Genomic DNA, 15701 nt, shown 5'->3' on the forward strand with positions numbered 1-15701 from the left:
TTAAGCATTTGCCTTTGGCTCAGTCTGTGATCTTGGGGTCCTGGGATTGAGCCCAGTGTTGGCCTCCCTGCTCAGTGGGGAGTCTGCCTGCCCCTCTCCCCCTGCCCCTCCCCCTTGTTCATGCTCTCTCTCTCTCTCAAAAAAAAATAAATAAAATCTTAAAAAAAATTTATAATTATAGTCCTCAGAAATAACTCTCCTCTCTATTTTGGTGAATATCCTTCTAATCTTTTTTTGGGAAAAAATTTTTTTTCTTTTGTCCCTTTTTAAAAAAAATTTTTTGATTATGTTATGCTAGTCACTATACAGTACATCCTTAGTTTTTGATGTAGTGTTCCATGATTCACTGTTTGTGTATAACACTCGGTGCTCCATGCAATACGTGCCCTCCTTAATACCCATCACCGGCCTATCCCAATCCCCCACCCCCTTCCCCTCTGAAGCCCTCAGTTTGTTTCCCAGAGTCCGTAGTCTCTAGTGGTTCATTCGCCTTTCTGTTTACCCCCCCTTCATTCTTCCCTTCCTTCTCCTACCGATCTCCCTGTTATTTCTTATGTTCCATAACTGAGTGAAACCATATGATAATTGTCTTTCTCTGCTTGACTTATTTGGGAAAATATTTCATATATATATTTACAAAAATGGAATCACACTAGACATACTGTTCTATGAGTTTTTCCATTTAACAGTATCTCATGAATGTAATCCATGAACGTTTTTCTCACAAACATTTATTTTTAATGGAGTTTTTACAATGGTTATGCCATAATGTATTCAATTGCTCTTTTGAGGCATTTACATTGTTTCCATTTTTTTTTTCTATTATAAGGAATGCCATGACTAATAGCCTTAGGGCTTAAATATTTGGGTACATTGGTGATCATATTTTTATTAATTTTTAATTTTTTCATTTTTTGGTGATTGTACTTTTAGACTGAATTCCCTGAAGATGACTAAATGGTTTGCCAATACACTGGTGCCTGGTACTGGCATAGAATTTCAGTGAAGCGGCCTGTGAAACTTGCCCAAGTGCTTATCATTTAGGGGCACTGGTTATGGGATATACATAGGGTATGGTGGGCATGAGAAGGCATTCTGGAATCTCCCAGTGAGGTGTGTTTGAGGCCATCAACATTCAACGAATAGTGGTTATGTATGTATTTGAAGTAAATTCTGTGAAACTAATTTCTGCTTAGTGACAAATATCTCCTTGGTCTTGACTTTGGACTGCAGTGAGCAGCAGAACAGTCATATTACCAAGTAATACAGATTTTTCCCCCTGATAGTCTCATATGTACGGCTGGAAGGAGAAAGCAAGAGAAGCCATCTGTCATAGGAGCCAGAGCTGGAAGATTTAATATTTGGAAGGTTGATTGGTCACATTTTTGGTCACAAGTGTAGCCTCTGTTTTCTGATTTCAGGATCATAATCTAGATCCATGAATTTAAGAAGTCAATAATTTGGTAAAACAGAAACTCAGTGGAAGTGGAGTGAATTCTGGCCTTAATTATTACTTTGTTGGAATGTTTTTCTTCAGCATTTTCCCAGCTTGAACCACTGTTTGCTTCTTTTTTATGCCTTTTTACTCTGCCATGTGTTGTATTGTAATATATAATTTAGTAAGAGAGTTGCTAGTTATACCCTTGAGACATTTAATAGAAATGGCTAATTAAATTAATAATTGTCTCTGGGAGGTTTTAAACCTACAGAGGGATGAGTGTGGGAGTTAGTAGTAACCTTTAAATTTCTCTTCATATTTTTCAAAGAACATACATGTTTTGCAAGTGCACTTTCTCTTCTTCCTCCTTTAACCTTTTGGAGCTCTCAGGAGAATTTCAGGGAAAATGAAATAATGTCAGGTATTGTGAAACCAGACAGGCTTGGCTCTGAGTCTCGCTTTGCCGTCTCCTGGATGTGGGGTCCTTGAGTCGGTCATTTAATTCCTCTGAGCCTCAGCTTCTTAATCTGTAAAATGAATATTTCATTAATTTTTTTGTTGTGCTAAATGAAACTAACTTTAATTAACTTAAGCCAAAAAAAGATTTACAGGAAGGTTACTGGCTAACTCATAAAATGGAGGAGAGAGCTAAATTATCAATTCTTGGGAACAGCTGGCTCAGGGCCTCAGCCCAAGGAAAGCAGGCCACACCCGCCCTGGGCCACCAGGTGTCTCCACTCAAGTCAGCATCCCAGGAGGAGGAACCTGATTGGCTGGGATGGAATCACATGCCCTCTCCAGACTTCTTCCTCTTCCCGGAGGGTGGGGGGGGGGTGGTACAGGGAAGTTTGATTGGCAGTTCCACTAGAGTCACATGAAATGGGGAAAGTGCAGTTCCTAAACACAAAGTGGGAGGCAGAGAACTCTTTCCAGAGGGAGGAGTATCGGGTGCACATACGCAAACTCGGAACACCACCTCATGCTTTTAGAAGATTCCAGATACTTGTACCTAAGATCCTGGTATACGGTATGTGTAGCTATCATGGTTATTATTGTTGTCAGAAGGTGAGGGTTGGCTCTTGTTTTGGTATGAGGGCAAGGTTAAGAAGTTAATTTTTCTTTTGAGTCCAATGGATTCTCTTTAAACCACATGGACTAAAATGTGGATTTCCTGAGCCCCTTATCCGACTGAGTGGATTAGAATCTCTGTGAAGGTGGGTTCCTGGCCTCTTCCTCTTTAACAAGTAACGCATGGGCTCCTCTTACATACTGTGTTTTGAGACCCAGAGTCCTTAGTAATCAGGTGTGAGGATTTGACTCTGCTCAGGAAGCATTTTATTTAATTAATTTTTAAAGATTTATTTATTTGAGAGGGTGAGAATGCGAGTGAGGGAAGGGGCAGAGGGAGAGCAGAATCCCCAAAGCAGACTCCCTACTGAGAGTGGGGCACCCCTCTCTCCCCTCCCCAGCACCTGGCTATATCCCAGGACCCTGAGATGATGACCTGAGCTGAGATCAAGAGTGTGCCCCTTAACTGACTGAGCCACCCAGGCGCCCCAGGAAGTATGTCAGGAGAGATTTTTTTTCCTACCATCAGAGCTGTGGAAGATGGGTGTTTTGCTGAAGGAATAAAATGGCCTAATCAATGGGGTTGGTGATAAGCCGTGGTTCTCACCCCTAGCTGCACACTGGAATCACCTGGGGAGCGTTGACCGCATCCTGATGCCTGGGACCCATCTAGGAGAGCCGAGGTGTAGCTAGTTCCCACCAGCAACCAGATGTGTTCAATGTCCTCCCAGGCTGGGAACTCTGGAGACATCCTTTTCCACCCACTCTGGAAGCCCAGTGGTCTCATCCTTCTGTTGACAGCTCAGGATCTGTAGAATTGGTCAGTTTCAGAGCGTAGTCTCTTCAGTTTCCCCCATCTGATCCCGACAGTTACCCAGTCCTCAGGCAGGTGGGGGTAGGTAGCAATCTGTGCCTGATTTTAGAGGTGAAGGAACTGACCACTCAGAGAGATCCATTGACTGGGGATTCCACCAAAGTTGCACAGCTTAGAAAAGGCAGAGCCAGAACTCAGGCTGCTGCTTCTGGCTCCTGATTCCCTGCTCTGTACACTTCCCTCTCAGAGACTGGAACATTCAGATTTTCCAAGCTTGCTTTCAGTTACAGTTTCAAGGAAACCTAAGGGTGAGCCCTAAGCCCTTTGCAAGAGAGCTTATGTGAAAAACATCCTTCGGGGCTTTCAGCCACCTTCTGGGAGGTCTTTAAGTCATTTCTGTCCCAGGAGCTTTGATTTAGCTACCAGTTCTGAGTGTGGTGCCTTCGAGGGTTAGCGGGGTAAGACTGGGATTACAAACCACAGCACCCGTGCCAGCTTCCTGCGGGTGGGCTCGTCCACCCAAGAAACATTCCCAGATGAGCTGTCAGCTCTGCTACAAGAGCCTGCCTTAGATTTCCCCCACTCAGACAGCACCGAGCAGAGAACTACACCCAGCAAACACTTGATGATTAGACTGTAACAAAGAGGAGATTTTCTCACCCTTCGGACTTGCCCCGCATCTGCCACTTCTTGACCATCTTTTTTAAGCTTAGTTTTTCATTAAAAAAACTTGATATATAATCATTTAAGGACATAAAGGAGTACCAATAAGGAGACAGAAAAAACCACTTATAATAGTGATGGGTGTTTATTATAAACACTCTGAGTCTAATAAACTTTGTGTGATTTAATCTGCACAATACTCAGTCTAGGCAAGAGGACAGTCAGAGCCTGAACGCTTGCCCACCATCCCCCTTCCTGTATACCACCGCCAGGAAAACACACACTTCGGCCTTCTTTCCTGTGTATGCAGCTCTTGCTGCTCCCTGAAGGTGATGGTATTTGATATCTCAGGGTCTTTGCTCTCCTGGACTTGACATCAAGAATAGTTCTCTGTTTTGCTCATCTGGCCGCTTTTGGCTGTGCTATTAAGGCACAGCCCAAAGACAACCTCTCTGTTATGGGCTAGATGGTGTCTCCCCAAAATTCATACGTTGAAATACCAACCTCTGGTATCTCAGAATGTGACTGCATTTGGAGATAAGATCTTTATTTTTTAAATTTTTTAGAAGATTTTATTTGAGAGAGCAAGAACATGAGCAAGGGCAGAGGGGCAGGGGGAGAGGAAGAGCAAGAAGCAGACTCCCCCCTGAACAGGGAGCCCAATGCAGGGCTCGATCCCAGGACCCTGGGATGACCTGAGCCAAAGGCAGACGCTTAAATGACTGAGCCACCCAGGCACCCCTGGAGATAAGATCTTTAAAGAGGTGACTGAGCTAACATGAGACCATTAGGGTGGACCCTAATCCAATCTGACTGGTATCCTTGTAAGAGGATATTTGGTTGTAGATATAGACCTTGGGGAGTGTATGCACATAGGATAGGTCCCGTGAGAGGACACAGTAAGAAGACAGCCATCCACAGGCCAAGGAGAGAGGCCTCAGGAGAAACCAATCCTTGCTGACACCTTGATCTTGGACTTAGAGCCTTCAGAAAGCTAAGGAAATAAATTTCTGTTGCTTTAGCCACCCAGTCTGTGGTATGTTGATAGGGTAGCCCTAGCAAACTAACACACTCTCTAAAACCTTTCTGGATGCCCAGCCCCGTCCCCAGGAAGAACTAACGCTCCTTGCTCTCACCAGGGCCCCTTTACTGAACTGTTTTCCTGTTTGTCCCCCGCTCTGGGCCACACATTCTTAGAGGCCCACATCTGGTTCATTTCTGCCTTTCTGGCATCTTGCCCGGTGCTGCGCACACCCTGGGCTTGGGAAAAGATTGGAGTGAATGAAGGAATGAACAATCTGAGGCTTTGAGCTCTTGTCCCGTGTCCTGGCCTCTGAATAGGGTCCAGCAACTGCCCGTAGTAGATTGATTTGGTTCATGTACACCATGGACTATGCATGGAAGGGTGAAGGGACTCCAGAGATGGAAAGGGGTCAGGCAGACAGGCAGGAGCGGTGGTCGTCCAATCCCCCCCCCCTTTGTCCCCCATCCTCCCCACTGTACTTCCTCCTGCTGACTCACATGCCTTGGAAGAGTCCTGTGCTCTGCAGCCTCCTGGCCTGGGCCCCTGGCATGCAGCCCTCCCTTCAGGCTGTCGGCCACTTGATCACAGGCAGAAGATGTGAATTCCCCGCAGCCCCATTGTGTGGTCCTCTTCTCAAAGTCTGTTTCCCCACCCCAACTTCTGGAAGTCCCTTTGGAGGGTCTGACAGACGGTGTCTCTTTCCCACCCCTCCAGCTGGACAGGCTCAGGGAACAGAAGGAGCTTTCTGGGAACAGACTGGGGAGGAGGAGCCAGGAAGAGTGACAAAGGCACAAGTTCGGGCTTTCTTTGCTCTGGACTTGTTGCCCAGGCAGGGCTCTGAGCTGCCTCCAAAGTGGTCCTCTGGTAACAGGGGAAGCCGAAGAGATTTGCTAACAGGGTAGCATTTATGCATAAGCCAGCCCACCCCAGGTTTCAGCCCCAATGGTGGACAGCCTCTTTGCATAGGAAACCCTCTGGAGAAAGAGGCCAGACAGACAGGCCTGGCCTGGGATCAAAGCAGTAGGTCTCAGAGGGTGGGCTGAGTGGAGGACAGGCTGGATCTAAGTTCTGGGTCAGCGCCATGAACAGGGCAGTGGGGAGCGGGGCAGGTGTGGAGGACGCAGGGGGCGGGCAGCACCTCCGTTGTCTGCTCTCACCTGGGACTCCTGCAGTGCTGAGAAGTCTCAGAAACGGGCAGTGGCCGCGTGTGGTGGCCGGCGGGGTTGGAGGTGCTCTGGGGAGGGTGGAGGCTGCCCGGGAGGCAGGGCCAACTGCTCCAGCAGGCTCGGTGCCTGGGGCCCATGCCACTTGGAGGGGCCCCAGTGATGTTTTGTTTTCTTTTAAAATCAGAAGAAAAGAAATGAACTTTTAAGATACAAAAAGTCGCATGTCCTGTGATTCCATTTATAGGAAATGTCCAGAAGAGGCAAATTTCATAGGGACAGAAAGTAGATTAGTGGGTACCAGGGGCTGGGAAGAAGAGGCAGTGGGGAGTGACTGCTCCTGGGTTTGGGGATGTGTGTGTCTCTTTTTGGCATGATAAAAATGTTCTGGAATTAGTTCATGGTGAAGGTTGCACAACCTTGTGAATATACTAAAAATGAATGAATTGTACACTGGAAAAGTGTCTCTTGTTTTCTGGCATGGGGATTATAGCCCAATAAAGCTGTTTTTTTCAGGTTTTAAAAGCAAGGGGGTGGTCGGGGCAGAGGAATAAAAGAAGAAAATCTAGAACCATAGCGTAATATATAATCTTTAACCAAATGAACAAGAAATGGGCTTGAACAGAAAAAAATGAGATGAGGTTAGGCAAAACTAACCTAACAGGTTTCGTCTGGTGTACTAACTCTGTTGGTGGCTTTGTGGAATGCTGAGCTAATGACAATGCCGAGGCTGCATTTAGACTCGAAAAGAGCAGGCAGGGTGATCAGTTGGGCACAGGGTGTGGCGGAGGGGGTACCCGTGGTAATGTTTGCCGGCCCTGCATGCATGACCTCTGTGGTCCTCCCCAGCTTTCACACTCCCTGCCCTGAGACAGTCCTATGAACAGGAAGGGGAAACGTGGGCCCTAGAAGTGGGTTAGAAAGTGGAGATAGGCCTCGTTACAGTCAGCACAGACCCTGCTCCTGCAAGCCAGCTGGGGCTCGCTGGCATTTCTTCTAACATGGGTTGCATTCTTGTAACGGCCCCCTCACCTGCTGCACGCCCAGTAAGTAACAGTCCCAGAGCAGGGCTCTTAATCAGCTCTGTGCAGGTCCGTAGTCATGATCCATCTTTTCTAATTGCCCCCTGCTTTTCTCCATTAGAGAACTCTCCTTAGAGAAAGGGCAGTTGCGTAAAGCATTTAGACAAACTCTTTCTTGGTGCGGATCCTATCATTAAAATATATGCATCCTTAGCACTCTTCTCTCTTTCCAGTGGGGCTCAGCAAGTAACATCCCCCCTCACTTTTCAGAGTGTGTCAAGAGACTAGCTTTGGGCAAGAGAGAAAAAGACATTTATCATCGGAACGACAGCCACAGCGGGCAAAGCCATTTTTATTTGGTGGTGGTGGAGCTGGCCTTATCCCTTCTGGGAAAAATAATGAATATTAGAGGTTCTGTTTACAAATATGCACCTTTTGCTGATTTCTCTCACCGCCCAGCAATTTTTCAACAGGACAGCTTTCTTGGAAAGACTGCAGACTGCCAGAAGATGATAAAATGTGGTGTCCAGAGAGACGCCTGGGGCTCTGTTTGTTTAACTGGGTAATTGGGCTAATTTAGACTTTGAAAGGTCATCTTCCTGCAGCCAAGTCGCCCCAGGTGCTGGTCTGCATAGAGGCTCTCTGGTTGAATAATCAGGTCTAAAACCTCCTCCCACTCTTCACCTGCTTCTCAAAGGGCCACCCTCCAGGACAGGCTTACAACCACCCCACCACCCACGATGGATCTTTATGGAAGACAAATTTTGAACTCCCTGAGCTTCATAAACCTTTCTAGAAAGAACCAAATATGTGAGGCTCATTTCCCCCATTTCTTTGCTATTTAAAGCCAACCTTGCTTTTCCTCCCCGACTCACTAACATGCTTGAGCCAGCTAATGAGATCAGAAAGTGATTAGCTGTCAGTCCGCAAGAGAAATTGATCAGTGATGGTTTCAGGGGGAGGAAAAAAAATGCCCCCAAAGACAGTCCACGGATTTCACTGATCCTATTTGTGCTCCTCTTTATCATGTATGACATTTTTTTAGGGTCTGTTGTTTCTACAAGATCGTCTGCAGGGCCTCACGGCAGGTGCTGTCCACATGTCTACTTTAGAAAAGCCCAGAGTGACTGTTCTCAGAAACTGAGCACAGGGTAAAGGCACAACATTGAGTTGGCCACGGCCAAGATGCTTTTGTTTAAAGACCAAACACGCCCTTTGCAGGAGGCCACATGGTGCGGTGGGAAAAGTCAGACGCACGCATTTGGGTGTGATTCCTTGGCTGTTACTCTCTTGTGCTGGGTGACGTCGGTGAACAACTTGCCTTCTCCAAGGGTCTCAGTTCCCACATCTGTGAGACGGGGAGGGTTCCTTGGCAGGACAAACATCTAGCAGTGCCTAAAGAAGGGAGGCTGAATAAAAAAAATTAATAGTATTACTAATTTCATTTCTAAAGGTCACTGCAGACTGGTGTTAAGGAATTCAATAACTCCTATTTGTATGGTCCCCCTTGCAGTGCCATTTCAGGACCCCACAGCCCAGCAAAGCCCTCTGGAATGGTTTCTGCAAATCCCTAGTAGGTAACCTGTGTGTTCCCAAACAAGGCTCACTGTCCACCATTTCCCCTCAGTCCTCTGAGGGACTCTTTTGAGACTTTGATGCTGGGAGGTCCGCCTCCAGGGAAAGCTCCCAGTGGGACGGTCAGCCCACATCCCAGCAGGGCCACAGAAGGTGTTTGTGGGCCTCTTTTTCCATGTGAAAATAGATATTAAAAATTGTATTTTAAGGCTCTGTGGGTAAATGATAAATATAATCCAGGCTGGGTAAAAGTTTTTTAAAACATCTCTTCAACTCTAAAAGTTATTTTTTTTTAAAAAATGGAGGTGAATTCACATAACATAAAACCAGCCATTTTAAAGTGTATACTTCAGTGGCATTTGCTCCATCCACAACGTTGTACAACCGTCCTCTCGCTCTAGTTCCGAAACGTTGTCGTCACTCCCAAAAGAGACCTTGTACCAGGAAACATCAGTCGCCATACCTTCTTTCACTTAACGTGATGGCTTCGGCATTCCTCCATGTGGTAGCGTGCATCAGTACTTCGTTCCTTTTGGGGCTGAGTAGTCTCCCCTTGGGTGGATGTACCACATTTTGTGTCCCCATTCGTTAGCTGGAAACAACTGTGTGTTGTTTCCACTTTTGGCTGTTACGAATAATGCTGCTATGAGCCTTCGTGTACAGGTTTGTGTCTGGATATTTATTTTCATTTCTCTTGTGTATATACCGAGGAGTGGGATTGCTGATTCATGGTGACTCTAAGCTTAAGTTTTTGAGGAACGACCACTATTTTCCAAAGCAGCTGTACTGTTGTACATTCCCACCAGCAGCACGTGAAGGTTCTAATTTATCCACATCCTCGCCGACACCTTTTGTTATCTGTCTTTTTATTGTGGCCATCATAGCAGGTGTGAAGTGGCATCCATCCATCTCGTTTTAAGGACAAGTGGAAGACCAGAGAGGAGATATGACCTGTGCAACCTCATATGTTGCAGAGTTAGCTTCTGGACAGCAAATCTTTACCTTCCAATGTGATGCTTGTTCCCCCATCAGATGAAATGTCCTTTTTCTTCAACATTTAAAAAAAATATTTTACTTATTTGTTTATTTTTAAATAATTTTTTGTTATGTTATGTTAGTCATCATACAGTATATCCTTAGTTTTTGATGCAACGTTCCATGATTCATTATTTGCATATAACACCCAGTGCACCATGCAATACGTGCCCTCCTTAATACCCATCGCTGGCCTATCCCAATTCCCCACCCCTCTCCCCTCTGAAACCCTCAGTTTGTTTCCCAGAGTCCACAGTCTCTCATGGTTCATTCCCCCTTCTGTTTACCCCCCTTCATTCTTCCCTTCTGTCTCCTACCGATCTTCCTGCTATTTCTTATGTTCCATAAATGAGTGAAACCATATGATAATTGTCTTTCTCTGCTTGACTTATTTCACTTAGCATAGTCTCCTCCATTCCCATCCATGTTGCTGCAAATGTTGGGTAACCGTTCTTTCTGATGGCTGATTAATATTCCATTGTATATATGGACCACATCTTCTTAATCCATTCATCTGTTGAAGGGCATCTCAGCTCCTTCCACAATTTAGCTATTGTGGACAATGCTGCTATGAACATTGGGGTGCATATGGTCCTTCTCTTCACTACGTCTCTATCTTTGGAGTAAATACCCAGTAGTGCAATGGCTGGATGATAGGGGAGCTCAATTTTTAACTTTTTAAGGGACCTCCACACTGTTTTCCAAAGTGGCTTTACCAACTTGCATTCTCACCACCAGTGTAAGAGGGATCCCCTTTCTCCACATCCTCTCCAACATTTGTTGTTTCTTGCCTTGTCGATCTTTGCCATGCTAACTGGCGTAAGGTGGTATCTTAATGTGGTTTTGATTTGAATTTCCCTGATGGCTAATGATTTTGAACATTTTTTCATGTGTCTGTTAGCCATTTGTATGTCTTCATTGGAAAAGTGTCTGTTCATATCTTCTGACCATTTTTGGTTTGATTATTTGTTTCTCGTGTATTGAGTTTGAGAAGTTCTTCGTAGATCTTGGATACCAGTCTTTTATCTGTAGTGTCATTTGCAAATATCTTCTCCCATTCCGTGGGCTGCCTCTTAGTTTTTTTGACTGTTTCCTTGGCTGTGCAGAAGCTTTTTATCTTGACCAATCTCTCACACCATACACAAAGATAAACTCCAAATGAATGAAATACCTCGAGGTGAGACAGGAATCCATCAAAATCACAGAGGAGAACATAGGCTGCAACCTCTTTGACGTCAGCCACAGCAACTTTTTTCACGACACATCTCCAAAGACAAGAGAAACAAAAGAAAAAATGAACTTGTGGGACTTCATCAAGATAAAAAGCTTCTGCACAGCCAAGGAAACAGTAAAAAAAAAACTTATTTTATTTTATTTATTTATTTTATTTTATTTTAGAGAGAGAAAGCACGCGAGTGACATGAGCGGGAGGGACAGAGGGAGAGGGAGAGAGAATCCCAAGCTGACTCTGCACTGAGAGTGGAGCGTGCTTTGGTGTCTGATCCCCCGACTCTGAGACCGTGACCTGAGCTGAAACCATGAGTGGGATGCTCAACTGACTGAGCCACCCATGTGCCCCATCTTTTTCTTCAACATTAAAAGAAAAGCAAAGTCAGCTAGTAAAGTGATACATGGAGCCAGCCTTCCCTCACTAGCTATGATAATAGAACTCTAGGTGCTCACCACTAATGGAGAACAGCAGCAGTGGGCTTCAGGAGAGGGAGTCTTCCCACCCAGCCAGCAGTCTGATTGGGATTGGCCCAGGCCCTTCCAGGGCTGACTTTACTCTCTGAACTTTTCTTAAATGGGGCAGAGCTTTAGCAATGACCTAAGTCTGCTTCACCTGCACCATAGGTTCTATTGAGAACCTATTAGATGCTAGTTATAGTTTTATACATTGGAGGTACAAAAATAAATAAGGCATGGCTTGACTCCAGCCTATTCTCTGTATTATTCTGTTGTATTAATAGTACAGGTAGATGCAGGGCATGAAGGGAGTCAGATAAGGGGCACCACCCCAGTCTGGAAGGGGGGAATGAAAGCTGAGTCCGGAAGGGCTCAGAGTGACTGTGGGAAGCTTGCCAGGCCTACTCTGTACGTGGAAGTAGGAGAAGTATGTAAGCAATGTCTCTGGATGGGTGAGAAGAGCTTGAAAATCAAGTGGAACATTCACCAGCTCACAGTTGAAGCCCTTTGGAGCATTTTAACCGAGTTATACACAGCTGAGAAACCATTTTCAGAGGCATGCTCATCAGCTTTGTGGGCAACCCGGCACATATAACCCAAGCCGAGTCAGAGGTGGGAGTGAGAAAGGCAACTATTGACTAGCTGAGCAAATAACATTCCCCACTGGTCAAGTTCTGCATATGAGTGTATATAGTCCGGAAAGTGCCAGGGCATCAGGCTGGCTTTGCTGGTCGCATCTCCCACACATACAGTGTGACTATTGTTTTCAGTTATGAAGGAAACATTTGGTCCCCAAACAACCATATAAATAAAGAAAAACATGTATTGATTCATCTTTTCCATCTTGGTTTGTGTAAAGTACCTCTTTTTTACATTAGCCTTCAGCTATGTGGTTTCTGCCCAGGCAGGCCTCAGCAAAATTGTGCAACAGGTGAGGTTTCTTCCTTAGACCCATCGGAAGCTACTGTAAATCCCCCTGCTAATGATCTAGGTTGAACAGTGAGACATTAGGTGCAGTACGCCTCAGGTGCTGTTTACTTGTAAAGTTGAACATGTTCTTGATTTTAACTCTTGGTTTGCAAATCCTTTACTCTTCGAAGTTGTGTTTCCAGTGCTTTGGCCTGGTAGAAATACCTGTTGTTGTGAGTTTTGAGGGTTTTTTTTTTTTTTTTTAATGGAAAACTGAGAGATTGGGTGACCAGCAGTGACGGCACATGTAGTTTGAAACAAAGTCCAGCTGATGTTCATAATGAGTCATTTCTGTAGTAAGAATCCTGGCAGGCTCTGGAATACCTAGGAGCAGTGTAACAGCAGCCTTACTGAGCAGTAAGAGGGTAGGAACCTGTTTGAAGCTTTTTAACAAAATTTCTTAGACTGTATAATACTGATCAACAAGGAGATGACATTTTTTAAAAGATATATTTAGTCACATATTAAATAAAATTGATGAAATGGCAATGTCCATATCATAGGATGTTACCGTTTTTTAAAATTGGGATTGCTAGGTGGGAGTTGGAAGCTTCTACACCATCCCTGTCATCACTGTCTTTCCTTTGGAGAACGAATGTGACTTCTTCTTCTTTGGAATAAGGTCTAATCTCAAGTGCATTAGAAGATAGATACACTGGATGGACCTAGTCTCCCTATTTATCTTCTAGAGGAGAAGGAACAGTCTTTTTGTTTTGTTTTGTTTTTTAAGAGAGAGAGAGCGAGAGCATGCCAGCCAGCGTGGGGGGCAGAGGGAGAGGGGGAGAGAGAATCTCTCTCTCTTTTTTTAATGTTATGTCAGACACCATACAGTACATCATTAGTTTTTGATGTAGTGTTCCATGATTCATTAGTTGTGTATAACACCCAGTGCTCATTACAACACATGCCTTCCGTAATACCCATCTCTGGGCTGCCCTCTCCCCCACCTCCCAATACCCTCAGATTGTTTCCTAGAGTCCGTAGTCTCTCATGGTTCGTGGGGAGAGAGAATCTTAAGCAGCTCCACACTCAGTATGGAACCTGATGTGAGGCTCCATCTCAGGACCCTGAGATCATGACCTGAGCCAACATCAAGAGTCAGATGCTTAACTAAGTCACCCTGGTGCCCCAAGGGACAGTTTGTAGGAAGGTTCTAAGGAGGGCACTAGCATCTTTGTTTCTCTCTCTCAACAGTACTGGCACACGGGCGGCAGTTGATGGAAGGCTGGTGGGAGGGCTGAGAGGAGATGCAGGAATACAGTCCCTTAGGGAAGAGGATGTGCTGAGCTGTGTCTCAAGGGCTCTTGAAGTGGGAGAGGGGGTGAGGGGGAACTCCTGGCGTGAGCACCAGAGGGAGGATGAGTAGCAGTATTAGAGGTATTGGTACACCAGAGGATGTGTGAGAGATGCGTGAGCCAGGGATTCTGTACATCAGAGCCTGCCGGAGGTCAAGCTGGGCTTGTCCTGGAAGAGCAACATTTGGCCTGGCTAAGGGTATGCAGAGCACAAGTCGTACCCATTGATTTCGGGCAATGGGGGATGGTTTATGGGTACTTGTCTTCACAAGAGCCCTGCATTTGCTCACATCTCTCTTTTCTTGGGAGGTAGTTTGCTCCACAAATACTTGTTAGTTTTTCCAAATTTGGCTGGAACATCACTGTGAAAATTTCCTGATATTAGACATAGATCACAGTACTTCCTTCTAACTCTGTGTTTATGTCCCTGCCTCTTGTGTTTAGATGGTGAAGTCCTCACATGTGAGACCATGCCTGAGTCATCGTGGTATCCCCACCATCCAGCACAGAGAGGATGCTCAGCGATTGATCTCAAGTGAATGAGTAAATACACTGGATTTGGTCTGGGATTTTGTCTTAAGCACTAATTATTAAGGTCATTTTCTCCCCAGCCTGCAGCCTCTCTGTGCCACCCCTGTACCCCCCTGCCAGCCATCTAAGTTAGCCAGGAACACCCAGGGAGAGGGCCTGAAATCCTCTGGTTATACAAGGACATGGCCTATGATTTTCTTTTGGTACTGTTACCACAGACTTAAGATGGGCACCCCAGCTGGAACCAACTGTCAGAAACTATTAAGTCAAACTATTAAGAATTTTTGCTACCATGCACTGACCCACGGTGATGGATATTGAAGAAAAGACAGAAAAAGAAAAAAAAGTTAAAATGGAATTGGAGGTGGGGAAAAAGAGTTACCACAAACTTCATGGCCTAAAGCAACACAAATTAATTAATTAATTATATTTATTTTAGAGAAAGCAAGTGGTGATGGGGGCCAGTGGCAGAGGGAGAGGGAGAATCTCAAGTAGACTCAGCACTGAGCATAATACAGGTCTCGATCTTAGGACCCTGAGATCATGACCTGAGCTGAAACCAAGAGTCAGTCACCTAACTGACTGTGTACACAGGCACCCCAGCAACACAAATTTATTATCCGACAGTCTGGAGGTCAGAAGTCTCACGTGGGGTGGGCTACAGTCAAGGTGTCAGCAGAGCTGTGTGTTCCTCCTGGAGGCTCTAGGGGAGATTCTGGTTCCCTTTTCTGGCTTCTTGGGTCCACCCACACTGCTTCCTCATGGCTTCTCCTTCCTGCTGCTTCTTCCAGTAGTGGGTCGAGTCCTCCTGACACCGTCTCCCTGGTGTACTGTCTTCTGCTTACTCTGACATTGGGCCCACCTCAAATACAGGACAATCTCCCCAGGTCAGTGTCAGGTGATTAGCAACCTTAATTCCATCTGCAACTTTAATTTCTCTTCAGTGTGTAACCTAACATAGATTACATTCAAAGATTCTGGGGAGTAGGACGTGGACATCTACCAGAGCCTGTGATACATTTTGGGTCTCAAATGGGGAGTCTTTTGGTCACTTGTCTTAGTCCATTTGGGCTGCTAGAGCAAAATACCACTGACTGGGTGGCTTGTAAACAACAGAAACTTATTTCTCACAGTTCTGGAGTCTGGACCAAGATCGAGGCCCTCAGAACCCCTGTGTCTGATGCAGACCTGCTTTCCTAGTTCATAGGCAGCCATCTTCTCGCTTTGTCCTCACATGGCGATGGGACAGGGGAGATCTTTTTGACAAGGGCACTCATCCCATTTGTGAGGGTGAAGCCCTCACCCTCCCAAATCACCTCCCAAATGTCCTAACACATTGCGGGTTAGTTTCCAACGTAGGAATTTGGGGGCTGGGGAGGGTATACAAACAATGAGTTTAGAGCTTCACCCGCAGCTCG

At 45.6% G+C, this 15701-nt stretch overlaps 1 long non-coding RNA gene across 1 annotated transcript; it reads right to left on the reverse strand.

Annotated features, from left to right (window-relative positions):
* Window positions 1–1496: 1496 nt before the first annotated feature.
* LOC148110718 (uncharacterized) lies at window positions 1497–5615 on the reverse strand. The gene is made up of 3 exons (XR_015725258.1): window positions 5505–5615; window positions 3137–3315; window positions 1497–1965 (listed from the first exon to the last, which is right to left on the reverse strand). It is a non-coding gene; the product is annotated as an uncharacterized LOC148110718 (long non-coding RNA).
* Window positions 5616–15701: the final 10086 nt, after the last annotated feature.

This window comes from Ursus americanus, chromosome 1 (assembly GCF_024610735.1).
Source record: "Ursus americanus isolate L20-20 chromosome 1, mUrsAme1.1.p, whole genome shotgun sequence".
Classification (NCBI taxonomy): Eukaryota; Metazoa; Chordata; class Mammalia; order Carnivora; family Ursidae; genus Ursus; species Ursus americanus.